The sequence below is a fragment of the Rhipicephalus microplus genome, chromosome 8, assembly GCF_043290135.1.
Source record: "Rhipicephalus microplus isolate Deutch F79 chromosome 8, USDA_Rmic, whole genome shotgun sequence".
NCBI classification, from domain to species: domain Eukaryota; kingdom Metazoa; phylum Arthropoda; class Arachnida; order Ixodida; family Ixodidae; genus Rhipicephalus; species Rhipicephalus microplus.
This window is the reverse complement of record NC_134707.1, coordinates 74,251,950-74,272,124: the sequence shown is the minus strand read 5'-3', so window position 1 is coordinate 74,272,124 and position 20,175 is coordinate 74,251,950. Positions and strand designations below refer to the sequence as shown.

At 47.3% G+C, this 20,175-nt stretch overlaps 1 long non-coding RNA gene across 2 annotated transcripts in view; it reads left to right on the top strand.

Annotated features, from left to right (window-relative positions):
- LOC142768611 (uncharacterized) overlaps positions 1-20,175 on the top strand; it is a 79,611-nt gene that overhangs the window by 25,524 nt on the left and 33,912 nt on the right. For both annotated transcript variants that reach the window (XR_012885359.1, XR_012885358.1), the window contains exon 3: positions 8,436-8,513. This is a non-coding gene — a long non-coding RNA (uncharacterized LOC142768611). The remainder of the gene's footprint in view (positions 1-8,435; positions 8,514-20,175) is intronic.

Genomic DNA, 20,175 nt, shown 5'->3' with positions numbered 1-20,175 from the left:
AGAGACCTGGCCAGAAGAATCGACTGCGGATGCGTTCGTATGTTTTGTAGTAACCCAAGTGTCCTGACGTCGGGTCGTCGTGGGAAGCGCGCAGAACTTCAGTGCTTAGTGCGCGTGGTACGACGGGAACCCATCGGTGGCTTTCCGGGTGAAAAATGTATTGATATAGGACATCGTCCTCCAACTTGAATAGTCGGAGTTGTTTCCGGAGCCTGGCATTAGGGGAAGATGAAGCGCCGGTAAGCCGACCGATGATGTCAGTGCAGTAAGAATCAGCTCCCTGGTGAGTAGTAAGTACTGACGGACGGGTGGATGAAAATAGGGAAGAAATGGCTGATATGGACGAGGCGTCCTCCGTATAGACAATTTGACAAGGGGATGTGACGTGCGCCGAAAACTTCGGCAAAGGGCATCGTGACAAAGCGTCGGCATCTTGATGTTGTCTTCCAGTCTTGAAGATGACGTCAAAGTCATAAGATTGCAATCGGAGAATCCAGCGGCCAAGTCGCCCCGACAAGTTCTTGATTGTGGACAACCAGCAAAGAGCATGGTGGTCTGTCACAACAGTAAAACGTCGACCATATAGGTACGGACGAAATTTTTGGATGGACCAGACAACAGCCAAGCACTCTTGTTCGGTTATCGAGTACCTCTTCTCTGCAGAGGTCAGAGTGCGGCTTGCATACGCGACAACGTTCTCGCGAAAGGCATGGTCGCACTGGAGGAGTACGGCGCTGATTCCTTGTCCACTAGCGTCAGTGTGTAATATCGTAGGTGCCCTGTCATCAAAATAACCAAGCACCGGTGGGGATGTCAGTGCCTGCTTGAGTTCTTGAAATGAGGCTTCGCATTGATCATTCTACTCGAAGGAACTGGCACTGGCAAGGAGCTTGTGGAGAGGAGTGGCAATAGTGGCAAAGTTGCGAATGAAGCGGCGAAAGTACGAAGCGAGTACAAGGAAACTGCGTAGTTCTTTGGAGCGAAAGGGTCGCGGAAAGTTGAGGACGGCGGAAATTTTGTCAGGATCGGGCTGGATGCCATCTTTACTAACGAGATGTCCTAGAACTTTTATAGCTGTGTTGCCAAAATGGCACTTCTTTGTGTTTAGTTGAAGTCCAGCATTAGAGAGACTTGTGAGCACTTGATCTAGGCGTTGCAGACGATCAGCAAAAGTGGAAGAAAACACGGCTATATCATCGAGGTAGCATAGACACGTTTTCCACTTGAGGCCACGAAGAACTGTGTCGATCATCCTTTCAAATGTGGCGGGAGCATTACATAGGCCTAATGACATTACGTTAAACTCGTAAAGACCGTCCGGCGTAGAAAAGGCGGTCTTTTCTTTGTCTGCTTTGTCCAATGGTATTTGCCAATATACGGACCCAAGGTCAAGGGTGGAGAAGTATTGGGCGCCTTGCAATGAGTCAAGTGCATCATCTATACATGGCATCGAATATACATCCTTTCGGGTAGTCTTGTTGAGCACGCGGTAATCAACACAAAATCGTACCAATCCATTCTTCTTTTGTACCAACACAACGGGTGATGACCAAGAACTGGTAGAGGGTCGTATGATGTTTCTTTTTACCATATCGGTCACGTTCTCCTCGATGATTTTGCGCTTGGCCAAGGAGACTCGGTAGGGACGACGGCGTACAACAGTCTGACCGTCAGTGTCGATGCGATGATGCGCAACTGTGGTCTGTCCTAGTGCCGAAGCACTGGCGTCGAAGCAGGCCTGTTGTTTCGTTAGCAAATTTAGCAACGCCTCACGTTGAGAAGCAGAAATGTCAAGATTTATCTCGGGAGCAAAGGAGGAGGAAGTAACAGACTGGGCCTTTTGTGGCTGAGCTGTCAAGGCGTCCAGAAAGACGAAACGTACCAGTTGGCTATCGACATAACATGACACTGCAGAATCTTGGCGTAGGAGGACAGGCTCTGGGGTAGGATTCAGGCCAAGGATTATCACAGCACTGTCTTTAAACCGCACCAGGCTGGAGGGGACTACAACGCCGCGAGTTAGACAGCTGCTGGAAGGGGTGATAAGGACGTCACCATTGGCAATATTCAAAGAAGTGATGGTGATGAGTATCTCTTGACTCGGGAGCAGTATGGATTCGGAAGCTGTGAAGAAACGCAACGGTTTTTCGTCGACGCGTTCGCTGCAGTGATTGGTCCCAGTCATTTCGACTACACGTTGACGGCAAGAAATTAATGCAGATGCTGATGAAAGATAGTCCCAACCTAAATTATTTCATGAGCACACGAAATTAAGACAGCGAAGGTGATGTGATGACGAATATCATCAATGAAGACACGCGCTGTACATTGGGCCGATGGTCTAATAATTGCTCCATTGGCCCCAATCAAAGACGATCCAAGGTAGTGTGTCTTCACTTTCCGCAATCGAGAACACAAGTCGGCACGCATAACTGAAATAGTTGCTCCCGTGTCCACTAAAGCCAACACCCGCACACCTTGCACAGTTACCAATAACATGTTTCACGGTCGTTTAGGAGGACTTGGGTCATTTCGCCGCGATGCAGTTTTCCCTCCAAAAACTGCGCTGTTTAGTTTTCCGATCGCTGGGCAGCCAGTTGAGAGACAGGCCGAAGGGGTGAAGCAGAGCGTCGGAGTTGCGAAGGGGAGCGCGGTCGGGATGCACGTGTATTGTTGGTCGTGTTGGAAATGTGCACAGGAGACGGTGATCGGTGGTTGGAACGACTGTCGGCATAACGGTAGCAACCTCGAGCACATGTGTCGTCTCGTTCAAAAGCGGCATAACCACGACGTTCATCTTGCTGCCGACGTCGACAGACCCGGGAAATGTGTCCTCGAATCCCACAGTAGTAGCAAATAGGCCGTGGGGCCTGCAAGAAGAATGGTAGGTTGGGTTCGGTGGACGGGCGACTAGAGGTGCGAGATGTTCATGATCAGCACAGGTGGTGGTACTTGAGACGGCGAGGGTTGCATTGAAGCAATCTGTGCATACGAAGCGGGTTGGGGGCATGGTGGAGCACGGTGGGTGCTTTAGAACGCGGACATTTCTTCCCTAATAATGCCACGCAGATCACTAGAGGCGGATTGAGCAGGAATGTTGTTAGAAGGAGGTAAACCGTAGGCTTGCAATTCCTGACGAATTATGGCTCGAATGATGGGTCGGAGCTCCATACTGTTTGCCAGGGGGTTCTCAGAGAATTCGGGTCGCAGGCGGATTGACTACAAGGTATCAAGACGCTGCCATACAGAGACGACGTCGGAAACTATCGAAGGGTTGTGCGCGACAAGGGCGTTGAAAGCGGTAGGTCCGATACCCTTCAGCAGGTTCCGGACACGATCACCTTCTGGCATGGTGTCGTCGATACGGCGGCATAGTGCAAGCACATCCTCAATATAGGAAGTGTAGGACTCACCGCAATGTTGAACTTGTTCTGCCAGTTTCTTGCGAGCAACTTCTGAACGGACGGTCGGTGTGCCGCAACTGCGTCGTAGCTGGTCTTTGAAGGAAGACCTATCGCGGAAGTCGCTCTCATGATTCAGGAACCACGTCTTGGCAACCTGATAAACGTAAAACTGGACGCGTGCTAATTTCAATGCCACGTTCTAGTTGTTGTAGAAACCTACATGGTCATACTTGTCGAGCCAGTCTTCGACATCTTCGTCAGGCAGACCAGAGAAGATTGGAGGCTCCCGAGGGGGGTCGTTGACCGGGCTAGGGTTGGCGGCTGGTGGTTGCGCCGGCGGGTGGTTCGGTTGGGCTTGCTCTTGTGCCATGGTGCTCTGCAGGCGTAAGCGACGTCCCGAACAGAGCTCCAGGAGCTGGCTTTGGATGGAGAGAGGTCGAAGAGATCGGGAAGCACCTTCCACCACTTGAAATACAACGGTTCAGCTGACGCTTTATTCAAGCAACAGCAAGATGGCGCCGATAATGAAGAGGAACGGGCCAAGACTGATGGTTGTTATTGGCAGATGAGGAAGATGACATCCAATGAATTCTTACAATATATATATATATATATATATATATATATATATATATATATATTGATTATAATAGAAGAAAAGAAGAGAAAAGTGCCTGCCCGTAAATTTCTCACCTTATGAGGACACCTCAACAGGTCGGCACAGAAATGGGGTATGGGAAATAAAAGACATAGGAAGGATAAGATTGAAGAAAAGAAAAAGATAGGTAAGAGTCAGTCAAGCTACTTCCCGCAACGGGCTGCCATGCCTTCATGCACCATGCGCAGCTGACCAAGAAAACCGCCAACAAGGCAGGAGAGGTAGTCGCTGCAAGAAGGATGCACGCGGGTTGGATTGGCGTGTTGTACAGAGCGCGTGAAGCACTCGCCGAAGCGCGTGACGTCTGAACAGAAAAATTTGAGGTTGGATGCACTCACTAATAGGAGTTAAGCTGAGCTCCATTGGGAAGCTCTAAAGTTCCCCCAGGTAACAAGAGCTCAAAGAGTGCAGAAGTCTTGAAGAAGGTGATGAAGGCAGCATGAGCGCGCATGACCAGGCATGCGTGCGCACGGGAAAAGAAATCACATCAACAGTGGGGGTGGAAAGTCTCAGTTTGCTGTAAGCACCGAAGAGTCATCTGCGCGCATCCGATTACTCCTCACACTCGAAGATAATGTGATGGAATGTTTCGGGCTGCGGGCAATGATGGCAGCTTGGGTCTCCCCTTCTCGACTGTATGTGTACGCTTTCCACCTTGAGGTAGCAGACGATTGGCAGGCGGAAGAGGAGGTCGAGCTCCTTTCTCGAAAATCCGGTTTTCGGGAGTGGACGTGTTGGCTGCTTTGCCGAAACTCGTTGGTCCGGGTGGCGAGCGGTGATTGAGTGCCGTGTCCGAAGCCACGCTACGTCAAATGAGCTCACCGCTCTAGGCACAGGGGTTTCAGGAGAGTGCGCATCGTGGCGAGCTCGTCGGCCGCTTCATTGCCGGATAATTCAATGTGCGGTGCTATCTATTTAAGCACAAGATCTTACCCGAAGTCCTGCACCAATTGGAGCTTTCTTGCGATGCACGTAGCAACCAGAGGTCTGTGGTAGTACTGCGCGAGCGAGCAGTTGAAGAGCAGCACGTGAGTCTGAGAAAACGGCAGCTGATAGAAGTCTTAGTTGAAGGAGGGCATCGGCAGCGAGGTAAAGCATGGCGGGTTCGGCTATCGTCCACAATGCCTCGCAGGCGAGACGCCACTGATTGTGAAGCTCCAGCGAAGGCGCCACACACGCAGCCGCGGCTCAACCATCGTTCAACACGTAACCATCAGTAAAGAGGAGGAGTCACCCCACGAGAAGTCCGTCTAAAAGGGCGGCAGCTTTGTGCCGAAGCGTGGACTCTGGCGTCGTCCACTTGCTTGCCACTCCCCGTATCCGTGTCTGAATCTTCGGAGGGCAATGCCGGCAGGGTGGGGCACTATAGTCATTCACATCCGGTGAGCTCGGGACTAGGGCGTTGAATGCCGCAGTGCATTGCCCCAATCCGTGAGTGCGGCAGTGAGGAGAGCCAGAATACCAGCTGCTATCCGTAACGCGAGCATTTCATGCGCTCTATGTGATTTAGCACTCGAAGGTCAGCCCGGAGTGAGAGCGCATGTCTCCCGTCTCAGCAACTGTTGGGCCGATTTGAGAGGATTGAGGCAGGCTGAAGAACTGGTGGATTGCAATGCGATGCGCTGCGTCCCGTGTCTCCCAGTTGGAACGCGTAAGCGCCGCGAGAGAAAGGCCGTGCAAAATGCATACTGCAGCCATTTAGTTGTAGATGCAGAGGGCTAGAGTCAGCGTGCATGTGTTGCCGCGAGCTAGGAGCACACGAGTGGTGGAGGCGACCCTTCGCGTGTTTCGAAGCTGGTCGCTGACCACGGGTGACCAAATGAGGCGTTGGTCCAGCTGCATCCGAGGTAAGTAACTCACGTCTTTCAAGGGGTCAGGATTGTTTGGAGAGTGAACTTCAGTGTATAGCGCTTGGCACCACAGCTAGGGTGCAGAAGCATCGTTTCAGTCTTCGCCGGTGAAAGCCTCATTTCTCAGGCCGTGATCAACGCGTCAATGCAATCTGGCACGGTTTGGACATTGGTACGAACATGCCGACCACTGGGCACAGGTCCCGTCACAAACACCACAATGTCGTCGGCGTAGATCGCGACGCGCATGTCACGGGGAAGGGCGCGGGGAATGTGATTGTTGATCTCAGCCAGGGCGAGATTAAGCAAGAAGGGTCATAGTACACTGCCTTGCAGAACACGGACGCTCACGGGATGTGGCTCACTGAGGACTCCATCGACGCGCACACGCATGGTTCTGCCGCCGAGGAAGGCAACGTGGTACGCGAAGTGGAGACCGGTCACTTCGGGATAACGCACGGGGTTCAGAATAGTGAGGTGGGTCAGGGAGTCAAATGCCGCCCTGATGTCAAATGGGACATGATAGTCACTTGTGCTGTGCCTCCTCTAGCATTGCGATGTTGTTGGCAAGGGCATCAGCAGTGGCACGCAAACGGCGGAAGCCGCACTGTGAAGGCGAGAAAACATCGAGTGCCTCGGCAATCCAATCAAGTCACCTAAATGCCATGGCCACGAAAAGCTTACCCGCTGCGGAGGTAAGGGTAAAGGGTCATACAACGCCGGCTCCGAGGCGGGTTCGCCCTTTCTTAGCACTGGACGACGATGGCATCGCGCCACTTTTGCGGCACTATCCCAGTGCGCCACACTTCATTGTAGGTGGCCAAGAGCTTTGAGAGCTGGGACTGATGAATGTTGCGAAGCATCTGCTATATCACGCCGTCAGCGCCGGGCGCTGATCGCCGTTTCATTATCAACATCATCATCATCATCAGCCTAACAACGTCCACTGCAGGACAAAGGCCTCTCCCATGTTCCGCCAGTTAACCCGTACCTGTGCTTGCTGCTGCCAATTTATACCTGCAAACTTCTTAATCTCATCTGCCCACCAATTCTTCTGTCTCCCCCTAACCCGCTTGCCTTCTCTGGGAAGCCAGTTTGTTACCCTTAATGACCAGCGGTTATCCTGTCTACGCGCTACATGCCCGGCCCATGTCCATTTCTTCTTCTTTATTTCAACTATGATATCATTAACCCCCGTTGGTCCCCTAATCCACTCTACTTTCTTTTTGTGTCTTAAAGTTACACCTACCATTTTTCTTTCCATTGTTCGCTGCGTCATCCTCAATTTAAGCTGAACCCTCTTTGTAAGTCTCCAGGTTTCTGCTCCGTAGCTCAGTACCGGTAAGATACAGCTGTTATATACCTTTCTCTTGAGGGATAGGGGCAATCTACCTGTCATAAATTGAGAGTGCTTGCTGAATGTGCTCCACCCCATTCTTATTCTTCTAGTTACTTCAATCTCGTGGTTCGGCTCTGTGGTTATTACCTGCCCTAAGTAGACATAGTCTTTTACAACTTGAAGTGCGCTATCACCTATCTCGAAGCGCTGCTTTTTTCCGAGGTTGTTGTACATTACTTTTGTTTTCTGCAGAATAATTTTAAAAGCAACCTTTCTGCTCTCCATGTCTAGCTCCGTAATCATGAGTTGCAATTCATCCCCTGAGTTACTCAGCAATGCAATGTTCATTGCGCGTCGCTAAAGCCAGGGGAAACTTTCCGAGAGTGAAACCTTCGGTGCCTAAATTGCGTACTTGGTGGCGTATGCCGGCGGCAAGGAAAAAGCCGCGAGGTTTGTACCACTCTCAGCGATGGTGCAGCGGGAGTTGGGGAACCTCAGGAGAGCTTACGGGAGTACTGAGGCAGAGGGTCTCAGCCAGGAGCTCGGCCAATCGCTGGTAAATGAGACAATGTGCAACAGCAATGGCGAGGTCTGGAAAACGTAACTCAATGGGGCACTGGACGGCACTGAATTTCCTCCACGCTCGCGCAGAGTGTCGTGGGTCATCCAGCGTGACGCATAGACCGCCCCAGGTTTGGTCGCGTCTTTGCTGTGCGTGTCGCTGACGTACGGGTTCCAGGCGATTATACAGTGTCCAGATCTCCTTGCGGTCGTTTTTTGGTAGCACGTTGTAGGAGCCTCTGGCGAGCCGAACGTAGTTTGTAAAGATTAATGTCCGGAACTGGTGTTCTCATGGCACTATGCACTTGCACGAGGCTGCTTTGACGCAGCGGGTGACGTGTGATTATAGGCGACAACAGAGGGTGACGAGGCAGCCGAGAGTTGCCAAAAACTCGGCCTTTCAGTAACAGTGTATGTGCGCGTGCCCACACGGCGCCGATCAAGTGGCTCTAGGTGGAGGCGGTACTCTACATATTGCTTACGGTTTTGTGTGTATTATGTTTAGGATGTGCTAGTGCTGTGCAGTTTTTTTTAACAAAAGATAATAGTTTTGTTTTCGCTGTCTGACACACAACTGGATATTTGTGTTCGCGTATGTAAGTCGTTTCTCTCCTTTTTTGCAGCCTACATTAGAAGATTTCGTATGTCGAGTGTGTACAGTGTACTTTCTGAGGATTTTCTTTATTTTTCTGTAGATAAAGGTAAGTCCAATTTTTCGTAAAATCATTTTTCTAGTATGACAGTTTCATAATTTCTGTCTCTTCAGGAATATTTAGGAATAGTGGTGAAATTATCTCGAAGTATTCAAAATTTACGGTAATTTTTTCAACCCTTTCTATGCCCTCTATACCGAAAGTGAAAGTTTTCGTTGCTACTACGCCTGCCATATTATCATATTTTTTTTCGTAGGGCGTATTACGCAATGCTAAGTTGCCTAAATACATTGGAAGTCTTGTTTGACTTGGTGCAACAAATTTATTTGAAAATATGTACTACAAATCCTCGTCTCGCTGTTATTTCATTTGCGCGCGTTTTTGCTCGGCTATCTGCCATTTATGTAAACTTGCTCTACCTCTTAGACTTAGCCATGGCGCTTTGATGATTGATTGATATGTGGGGTTTAACGTCACAAAACCCCCATATGATTATGAGAGACGCTGTAGTGAAGAGCTCCGGAAATTACGAACACCTGAGGTTTTTTAACGCGCACCCAAATCTGAGCAAACGGGCCAACAACATTTCCGCCTTCATTAAAAGTGCAGCCGCCGCAGCCGGGATTCGATCCCGTGACCTGCGGGTCAGCAGCCGAGTATCTTTGCCTCTAGACCACCGCGGCAGGGCTGCCATGGCGTTTTAAACGGGTTGTTACAGTACTTTGTGAAGTGTGGTGAACGATGGGACAAAAAAGAAGCACAACGCAAGTTTAAAATAAAAATATCAAGCGTAGTCTTGCTGTTACGCACGCGAATCACAGTCAGTTTGAGACGCAAAAACACCTGAAAAAGAATTACGTGCATTAGCTCACTGAATAGGGAATTATGCTGCTTCAAAATAGGTCTAAAGCTATGATCTTACCGAACTTCAGACATAATAACACTTTAATATACTGGACATTCTATTCAAGTCATTAAAAGATTTTTTCTGAAAACATAATTTTTGTCGTCTACAGTTACGCGAACAGTTCAAGAAATCTTTTCACAGGAAATTTTTCTTACTAATTTTTGTAGGCAGAACTGTGCATTCCACCAGAATTATTGAAACCAAGCAGTAGCTTTTAGTACTATGGCTAATTATAAGCCCTAAAACCTGCAAATATCAACTATTTCAAATGTGGTGATCGTGGAGATTTGTAAAAAGTGCAGTGTCCTTATTACGTACCTGCCAAGTCACCTGTTAATCGCACAAATCATTTTGTAGTTATGGCTGTTGGTGCAACAAACACTTTCTAGCTTTCTAGCACACTTTCATTTTTATAAATTTAGTTTTCTTACAATTTTGCAGCTTCATCATTCTAAACATTAAAACTGCGTAGGCCTTATATGCAAAACCTTCAGTAAAACTTTTGAACAGGACAAGGAGCTGTTTTTTTAGGGTAGTAACCTACCTTAAATACCGATGTCACGGGCTTTGTTGTCGATGTTGAAGTTGGTTATCAAAGTTCTCGTCTTGATCGGAGTTGTCAGCGTTCGCGTTTGTTATTTTGATCTGTTGTCGCGTTTGGCAGTGCCAGCAAAGCATCCGTTCATCATTTCTTCTTCACCGCTTGTTTCGAGCAAGGAGAGTCTTAGTTTGTAACTCCTAATGATGAAATAGTCCGATGGTTTGACATTTTTTTCAAACTTTTGAGACAGGTGCAATAGGCCATGTAGTTTCTAGTAGATCAAGCATTGTTTGAAGGTAATGTTGTGTTACACGCCTTTTCAAGGGTAGCGATTTATATATTTCAATTATCACCACATGCTGCTTTTCCCTCAGTATTTTTTAACCTTCAGAGGGCTGACAGCTCTAGTAAGCCCTAACAGACAGAAATTTATGCTGTGTGCGTTTGTGTATGGTTCGCCTCTTCCATGATTTGTAATATAAGATCATTGCTTAGAATAATTACTTTCGGTGCCATGCAGTTGTTATCTACAAGAAAGTGATCAGTAGAATCAAGGGCGAGTGGCAAAAAGTTTTAACTTGCGGTATCCTTCCCATATCAACACTAATTACGTCCAGTACAAACTTCTCTGTACTCAGAACATTTCTATGGCGATTTTTTCTGCTGCTTACCGTAATACTAAAGGGTGGGCAAAATGCGTTCATTTAGTTGTTCAAAAATCTACCTCATGTACAGATTTAGCGCGAAACGTTGGAGTTGTTAATATTTGTACACTGTTGGCGATACGTAGGAGAGGCAATGTTAAGTTATCGTTACCACTATTGGCGATATGTTAGATGGTTAATATTGGCTTTAGTCATCTATGCAAATATTCGACATTCTTCGACTTCAAATATTAGACCATTGCGTATTTAGATGAAGTCAAACCTCGAAAGCCAACGTAGGACCGATATTTCTGCAAATCTTTATCGATCTTGGGCCGAGTATGTTGATGTTGTGTGTTGATAAGGCTTTCAGCATAGTGATTATTTATGAGTGCATTCATGGTTGAGGGCCGGTAGCTATTGCTTCAATGTGTCAGTCTTCGAGTGGAAGAAACGTTGGCTTGACGATGATGATTGATTGATATGTGGGGTTTAACATCCTAAAACCACCATCTGATTATGAGAGACGTCGTAGTGTCGGACTCCAAAAATTTCGACCGCCTGAGGTGCGCCCAAATCTGAGCACATAGACCCACATAAATTTCAACTTCATCAAGAAAGCTTGACAAGACCTTTTGTGTTATGTGTTGGGCGAATCACATGGTTTCATGTGCTGTGTGCGCTCGAATTGACCATCATTATTGCTTAACTAGTAGGTGCCTATCCTTCTGGCGTCTATTTTTTGGGACGTAAAGTATATTTTAAAGAAACGCAAGAAAGAGAGGATGGAAGGTTGCGATGCGCGTTCGTAAACAGAGGTGGGGGTCCTGGAGCTAACTTTTCGGCAAGTGTACTTGTGTTTTTCAATGCTGCAACGCATTTCTTCCACAGTGGTGTGTAAATGCTTCTCATCGCCTCCTCAAGTTAAAAAAAAAGAGAATATAATAACTGCGAACTGAGAGGTAACACTATGATGATACAGTGGCGAATTGGCTGAGTCAGAAGGAAGAAGGTAATGCATTCGACAAAAAGAAGAAGAGCAAAGTTAATTGCTCGAATTCCTCATAGGAAGATTGAACACGGGAAGCGATAAATGTTAAGCCCTGATTAGTACTGATTGGCTAGTGGGTGAGCCATGATTATCGTCGAAACAGCGCACAAAAGTATGCGCAACAAAAACCCACTTGCCCGTGTTTTGTGGCCTTATGTGCGCTGCTTCTTCAAAAATGTGTGAAGTCGTCCTACGAATTTCTAACTTTCCATTGTTAATTAGCACTTTCTTTCGACAAGCATTATTTAATGGCGCGTGCACCCGGGCCCTTTTCGCCACCCGCACTTTCTGTTTTTTTTTTACCCGCTCGCCTCTCATCTTCTTTCACTTCGATTGGAGGAGAGGGTGCGAAGGATGCACACGTAAGTGCATAGGTGATCAGTCGCATCTTTGAAGAAGACAAGACCACCTGTCGGAACGTCAGCTCAACTCACCGACATTCACGAGCTATTATTTTTGATATTTGGACTAACGCCTAAGTAACTACCGAAAAGGGAGCACTCAAGTGAATTTGATAGGAATGACATTCTGCAGTTCTCGAACATATAAAAAGCCTCTACGTTCGTAAGCACCGCCCTGGTACTCGCTATTCTGTATTATTGGTACTTGCGCTGTTCACTTGTAAGCGCACTCGTCTGGTAGACAACACCGCGATTCAGAATTTGGCGAAGGGTTTTGTAAGGCTCTATTGGTGTTTATTTGACGAATTGTCATGACACACAAATACAAAGTGTTTAGCAAGAATGAGCAAAACATCAACAGCAAACTTATTCGTTTCATCAAGTGGTGCTGTTTGAATAGCTCAGTGTGAATGGAGTTTCCTAAGTTCAACGAATGTGGCTCCGCGCTGTCATTACGCGGCCAAGGTGTCTAGTGGTGCAAGTGTGTTGAGCATAATCGTCTTAGTGCATTCAGCATGAATTGCATTGTTGGCTGTGTGTTCAAATGCGGAAACATTTCTTAGCAAACTGCAGGGAGTTCGAGCACGCCTGTCTCTCTCTAAGCAGTCCATCCAATTATGGCACGCCTTTCTCTCTCTAAGCGGTTCATCCATCCATCCATCCATCCATCCATCCATCCATCCATCCATCCATCCATCCATCCATCCATCCATCCATCCATCCATCCATCCATCCATCCATCCATTCATCCATCCATCAATCCATCCATCCACCCTTCCATTCATCAGTCCGTCGATCCGTCCGTCCGTTCATCTATCTATCTATCTATCTATCTATCTATCTATCTATCTATCTATCTATCTATCTATCTATCTATCTATCTATCTATCTATCTATCGATCCATCCATCCATCCATCCATCCGTCCGTCCGTCTGTCCGTCCGTCCGTCCGTCCGTCCGTCCGTCCGTCCATCCATCCATCCATCCATCCATCCATCCATCCATCCATCCATCCATCCATCCATCCATCCGTCCATCCATCCATCCATCCATACATCTATCCATCCCGAGCCTCTTGGCGGGGTTTGTCACCCGTTCTGCTCACATCAGCACTAAGCCTTTACCAGGGCTTCATCACGGAGGGCTCTATCAGCAAACCGTAGTGGCGACATGCTTCAAAGTGGTGGTGCCGCTTCAGCTTGTTCCAGCTGTTCAGAAGACAAGGCAGCAATGGCGGTGAGCGCAAGCGATGGTTGGGCTTTGTTTTTCGGACCCGCCATGGCTGCAGGAATCTTTCAAACATTGTCCAGTGGTTCCGAGAAAAGTGACTGACACGGCCCGTTCATCTGTCGAAATGTGTGCTAAAAATAGATGTGCTTAAGCTCCGCGAAAATCACACTGATGGGAACGTACGTCTGATCAGGACGGCTGTTCGTAGTGTCCTCGAAGCATAGGGACATTGATTCATTATCTTCTGGTCTACATTCATCCTCATTCTTACTACTTCATTTTTATTGCATAATGACAGGCTTTTTTCATACCTACAAAGTGTTTGAGGAGCACGTGAAGAGACATGTCAGGTGTCCCTAAAGTAATATAAATGCCATCATTATGGACATATCCTGAGCAAAAGTACGATTCAGTTAATGCTCTGATCAGAATTGACGTCGGCTCACGACACTTCCCTCGTATGATTAGCAAGAATTACGCATCACTCATGAACGGATATAGTCAAGAGCAAGCTAGATTATTACAGCTGAGAAAGCTTTGAAATACGCTAAACAAATGAAGTTTTTTTTCAACAACGAAAAGATAGAATGAAAGCGATATGAATCTTTACACAGTATGCACGTGTGCGGCGGGTTGGCGCAATCCATTGCCAAGACAAATTGTACCCATTTCAAGATTTTGGCTACTTTTTGCAGATGCATGATTCCCATTCTCAGTAGCCATGTCATGCTGACACCTACACTACATTATAAAAACATCCAGCTATATTGTACAAGTAGTGCTGTTCAAGCTCTGCTTTTAGAAGCTTGCGGGGGACATTTCGAAATCATTTCTCGGTGAAGAAATACTGCCCTACTCCAACAAACAGCTTTAGAGAATGGCTGGCATAACTTTCACAAAATTGTTACGGTTCATCGCTACGAGGCTGCAAAGCTAATGCTATATTTCAATATTCTACTTGATAAGGTGGTTTCAATAACAGAATTTCAATAACACTGCAGTAAAACCACAAGCACACGCAGTTTTTCAAGTTGATAAGCTAAGTATAATTTGACAACTACACACGCACGTTTGTTAGCAATAAGGTCTCTCAAAAGTCATAACGTTGCTAGATCAGGCGAAGTCAATACTGGTTGTGGGAAACCGGTGGCTGAACTACTAGGAAGTGCTAGGTGCACGCGAAACTGATTCAGCATGCAGAAACAAAACAATTCAAAGCATCAATTTCCGGGGAGTGATGTATTAGCTTTTCATTATATATATGTATTTGTCAATTACTATTGGAATTGCTTTTCGGAAGACATCATCGGGACGAAACAATTGATCATAAAGTCACCTAATGAAAAAGGTCTAAAAATCACGGCGTTCTTTCTCAGAAATAGCGCAAAGAGTAACAAATGCCTCCTCAGCCCTTATTCGCTGTGTTTTGAAAGTTTCCGTATGAGGGACTATCACGAGCACCGAGTTGAGAGTGCCAAATTGACCAAGTTTTGTAAATATCTCCGTCTTCGAATACTAGTGTCTCAAAAGGGTGCAGGAGGTTTGAACGCTTCCAGGTTCAGCCTAACAAGAGGCCTGGGACTTATAAAAAACCCAGGGGGTATTACCTAAGCAGTTTTGTAATCATTGTTTGCTATTGTATATAGTTTCAAAAATACTTAACTAGAGCTCAATAAATAAAGAACAAGGGCGCTTTTCTTTCTTGACATTTGTCTGTTTTATGGCAAAGCTTGTAACGCCAGCATTACTTTCACGCGACGTCATGAAAAAAGTAGGAATCGATTGGTCTGTGCCCGAGGAACATCAGGTATAAATTGCCTTCTATTCCTCTAAACATATAGTCATAAGGGAGTGTGCCTTGAAAAACATTGCCCTCGCTGGCAATCAACAGTTTCACTTCGCATGGTACGTATATTTTTGGTAAGTACGCCAGCGTTGATAGTAGCGTGTAGGAAAAAACCGCAAAATTTGTTCAGGCTCTACGCGTAATGACGACATTATTAAGATAAAATGTGTTTTTTATGTCCCAAAAGAACGAAATGTCTTGAGAGACGCCATAATGTAGGCCCCGGAAACTTCGACCATCTGCTGTTCTTCAACGCGCATGCACGTCGCACAGAACACAGTATCATTTTGCCCCCGCCGAAATGCGAGTGCTTCGGCCGGAATGCAACCTGCATGCTTCGGGTCAGAAGCCGGGCACTGTAGACACTGTTCCACAAAGACGGACACTTCATGCGCTCAGGAACAGAAACAGGGAACTGGAGGGAAAGGAAAGACAGGGGTTTTAACCAGTCTAGAGCGACTGGTATGCTACCCTACGTTGGGAACAGAGATGAGGAGTGCCCATTACACGACCATGCATATTATCACCTTAGCTGTAAGCTACGAATAGAGCTGAGACGCACACCATGACTCTTTGATCAATGACCATTCAAGGCAGGAATTGCATGGCCATGAAAATAAACTCGACATAAAATATATCACTTTTCTACAATTATTTTTTGTCAGGAGCACCTCCTTTTCCCTCTTGTGGTTCTCACACCTTTGGCTCGGGGTATTCTTTATATTTTAGTAGAGCTTCAAAATACACTTTTACACTTTTCAATGTTATTACTTTATAGATGGACGACACGTAGACCTAGATTTACTTTAAAATTGAAAGCCGAAGTGACAACATATAGAAGGCCAACGTTATGAGCAGTTGAGTAAATCATACAAATAACCGTAGCATATGGTTAGTGCCACCTTAGTGTCATTATTATAATTATCTGATGACAAGTGGGTCTAATTTATCGCTGATCACTATAATTTTAACTATCCCTAACAAAACACTAGTAGTTTTTGTGCCATCATCACTATTATCATCATCATCCTGTTTAGGGCTGCAATAACCACTGATGGCGGCTGCGTCCGCTCTCACGGCATGTACTCTGACTTCTTGTACGCTCTGTAGAGATATCGTCACAGCATTGTGGCAACATCTCTTGGTGCAACATTGCCCCCAGACGTGCGGCACATGGTGCCTCAGTGCTGTTCAATGTGGCTCTCTTTGCCACCAGATCTCACTGGTTTTATTAAGGCACATAGATATTAGGGTGGGGCTAACACAGACACGTGTGTAGTCCCCGCTTTAATACATGGTGCACAATGCGAGGATGTCCAAAGCTCTAGAAGATAGAAACATTTCATTCAATCTGTCACAGAAACAATGTGGCATGATTAATGAACGGAAGCTTCCACGGTTATTAGATGTGCAGCAAGTATTTGACAAGCCTGTGAAATGCTGTCCTTCCGTGTCTCCACGTCAACGCTCCAAAGCGCGCTCCCTACACCTTAAGGGTTGGGCTGGTACCAAGTAGGTCATACCTTCTCTCGCAGTGCGTGGTAACTCTCGCTTCACCCTCTCTGCCAATCGCAAAGCACAAGCGCACATCGAGTGAACACTCTGTCGGCTCGTTATCTGCTATAGGGAATTCACTGGAAAGCGAAGCTCCTTCGCCCGTTGAAACATGCACCGAAGTGATTTGGCCTAAACCGGCTGTCGCCAGCTTTGCGAGGGTTAGCTGAGCGGATCGTGACTGGGATTGACGACGTCGCAACTGAAACACGGACAAGGCGCGAGATAGAAAAGCACGAACGCATGCACCGGCAGTGGAAGACCAGCGACACCGACGAAGTGGAAGGGAAGCACGCCGATAGCGTTGCAAAATGGAGACGGCGCGTGGTTAACACCAACGGTACGTGAGCCAAAGAAGTCGAGCGGAAGCGCCGAGAGTGGAAGGCCAATGCCGGTGAATCCTTAACTACATTGAACTAGATACCTTAACGTCGCCGTCTTCAGCAACATCTCGAAATGGCGGCGCACCCACCGCCAAAGCGCTCACAAGCTCCGGGCTTCGCCGGCCGATCCGGAGGAGGCCTGAAACTTAAATATTCCTTTCTGCAAATATGTTTATGGTGAGCGATTGTTGCAGTTCTTCGAAACCCGGTCCTGGACCATTTTTCTCTAGAAATAGAAACTAGGTGTATAACTTCAAAAAATTCTATCAAACGCTCTTTCTAGTCTAGTTAGTTTTATTCACCTTTCATACGTAGATTGTAGATGGTTGAAACTTGCGTAGTACAAAATCAATCCTTTTCATGTCTAATCATGTGCGTGGCTAACTGATATGTATCTTCTGTATTGAACCAGCTTCTGGACACGTCGGCTATACACGATTTTCTTTTCGACTCATGGGCGCTGCGATTTCAGACTGATAAGCCTTTGTTTTGTATATTTTACACGTCAATATATGAATGATCGTAGCTATAAAACGTTTATTGTGCCAACAAAGCGATTTTGTGCGCGTAAGTTCACCGTAACATTGTTTGTTTCTTTGACACGAATACTAAACTACAACGTTATCACCCCAAGAAGACAGCGCTTGAGCGCGTTCGAAAAATGATGTATAGGTACAACTATTTTGCGCAAATCTTTTGTACACACGTCTTATTACTTTTTTTTATTTGAAGAATGACCCAGAACCTTTCAAGATGCTCCTGCTTCGAGTGCATCGCCGTGCGCGTCGGTGACGTTCCGATCCTTGTGCTGTACCTCGCACCTAATCTGCCGAAAGAACAGGTTAAGCGCTGTCTGGAAGACACGCTGACTGATTGTGACGAGATGTGTCGATGCAAGTCTTTTATAGTCGCGGGAGACTTCCATGCCGACGTCAGAGGAGGAGGAGAGGAATGGCTAGTCGAATACACACGTAATGTGCACTCGCTGATGTGCGGGTCGGGGGAACGGAAACTACCCACCACGATAAGGAGAATGTGCAACAATCTGGTCTTTGCCAACTTCTACTTGGAGCTTCCTCCTCCATGCACACGTAATCTAGTAGCTCTCGAAGTTCCGTCTCCGATGTCGCAACCCCTGGACGTTCATCGGGCGACTTTGCTGTTTGAAACACTCTAGCCAGATAAGTCCGGATATCTTTTTTGTGAGGACCTCGACGAGTATGGCAGCATAGGAGACCTTTGGCCATCCGAACACCTCAAGTCCTCTGATCTTGATGTTCACGGCGTTTAACAGGTTGCGCAACAAAGCCACATCACCGGAGGACTTTACTGGCATCAGCGTTCGCAGGTTCGCAAGGTATTGTTGTTCAATAATTTTTTGTTTCCAAAGTGGTTTTTAGAAGGTTGACGGCGCGTCTTCGTATGACTCGTTGGTGGCTTGAATGCCGTCGATAACCATCGATGCCTGTCGAGTCACTAGGCTTTTCAAATATTGGAACCGTTCGATGTTTGTCAGAGGGGCGTTTTCGTGAACTACGTGCCTGACCATGGCTCAAGAAGGTTGCCACTGCAATGGGCTTCCATTTAAGTAAGCAGCTCAAGTTTAAGCACGCGAGAGCCGACGAGCTTGTGTGTCATATTGACGCAAGATATGCTGGCAGCTATAGTGGCCAGCCTCGGAGAAGGATAACGAAGTAGTTATGTGGGCGCGTGCTCTGGTGTTCATGCTTTTGGCCTTTGGTTACGAAAGTAAACGCCCTGTTTTGTGCCTCCTCCCTGTGTCTGTGACATTTTCTTGTGGAGGTGGGGGGTAAGGTAGATTATACGGTCCCCAGAGAGCACCTCTGACGCAAGCCAATCGAGTAGCTTAGCCAAGCTTACCCCTGTGCCGTCGTCTCCAGGGGATCGAAGCACAGCATGGCGTGCTGCCTGAACGTCAGGGGAGTATGAACTAAACCTTGCCTAACGTGAACACGCCGGCACCAGCGCACCTGATTGTCAACCATCCCAAGACGCCGAAGACATTTCAAGGAGCTGCTTTTGAAGATGCCGCCGACTGGCTCGAGCATTTCTACCGGGTCACTGTCATAAACAATTGGACTCCAGAGCGTAAACTACGCTATGTCTACTGCTTTCTCAAAGACTCCGCGAACACGTGGTTTGAGAACCATGAAGCAACGCTTATGTCCTGGGATGAGTTTCACTGGCAGTTCCTCAAGTCCTTTGCCCGAGAGGACAGGAAAGAGACAGTGGAGCGTGCTATAGCAGCAAGGGTTCAAGGCCTTAACGAAAGGGTCACGACTTTCATAGAAAACATGGATTGGCTTTTCAGGCCTACGAACTCCTCTATGACCGAATCCAATAAAGTTGACCACCTAATGCGTTGCGTTAAAGAAGACATTTTTGCCGGCCTGATTCGAAACTCACCTGTGACACTGCTGGAGTTTTATGAGTAAGCCACTGCCATAGAGAAGGTCCTTCAACAGCGTGCCAGGCAGTATAACCGTGGTGTACGTTCAAGTGAGGTCACTTCTGTCACTCCCCGCAATGACATCAGCGCGTTGCGAGAGCTCATCAGAGCCCTCAATAAAGATGAGCTACAAAATATGCCGGTGACTGCTTCAACTGTCGAGCAGCTCTCTGTTGCGGATAGGGTACGCGCCAAGCTACGGCAAGCCGTTCACACTCCCCAACAGTCCGAGGCGCCCAACAGAGAGACTGCGTCTAAATGAGCTACGCGGAAGCAGTGAGACGTCTTCCATGGTGCAGTTCTCAGCGTGTTTTACCCTAATGAGCAACGCGCTCAGCAAATAGAGGTAGGCTTCCGTCCTCGCAGCCCACCGTTGATCGCCAAAGCACGACCAAGGAAGAGTGACACCTGGCGTACACCCTTCCAGAGGCCCCTTTGTTTCCACAGAGGGGAAGCTGGGCACGTCTACCGAACATGTTCATACCGCCCTTTGGGTCTCCGTGAGTTGTTGCCTAATGCCCCTCGTCCACAATCTGGCGAGCGACCACGGCAAATAAAAAGTTTCATCTCGAATCGTCGCAGTATCGAACATCGGTCGCAAGAGCCCCGCTCGTCGTCACCTGCTCGCTACAGGTCACCGAGCCCAGCCTATTCCCACGGCACTCCGAGACGCCGTTAGTCCA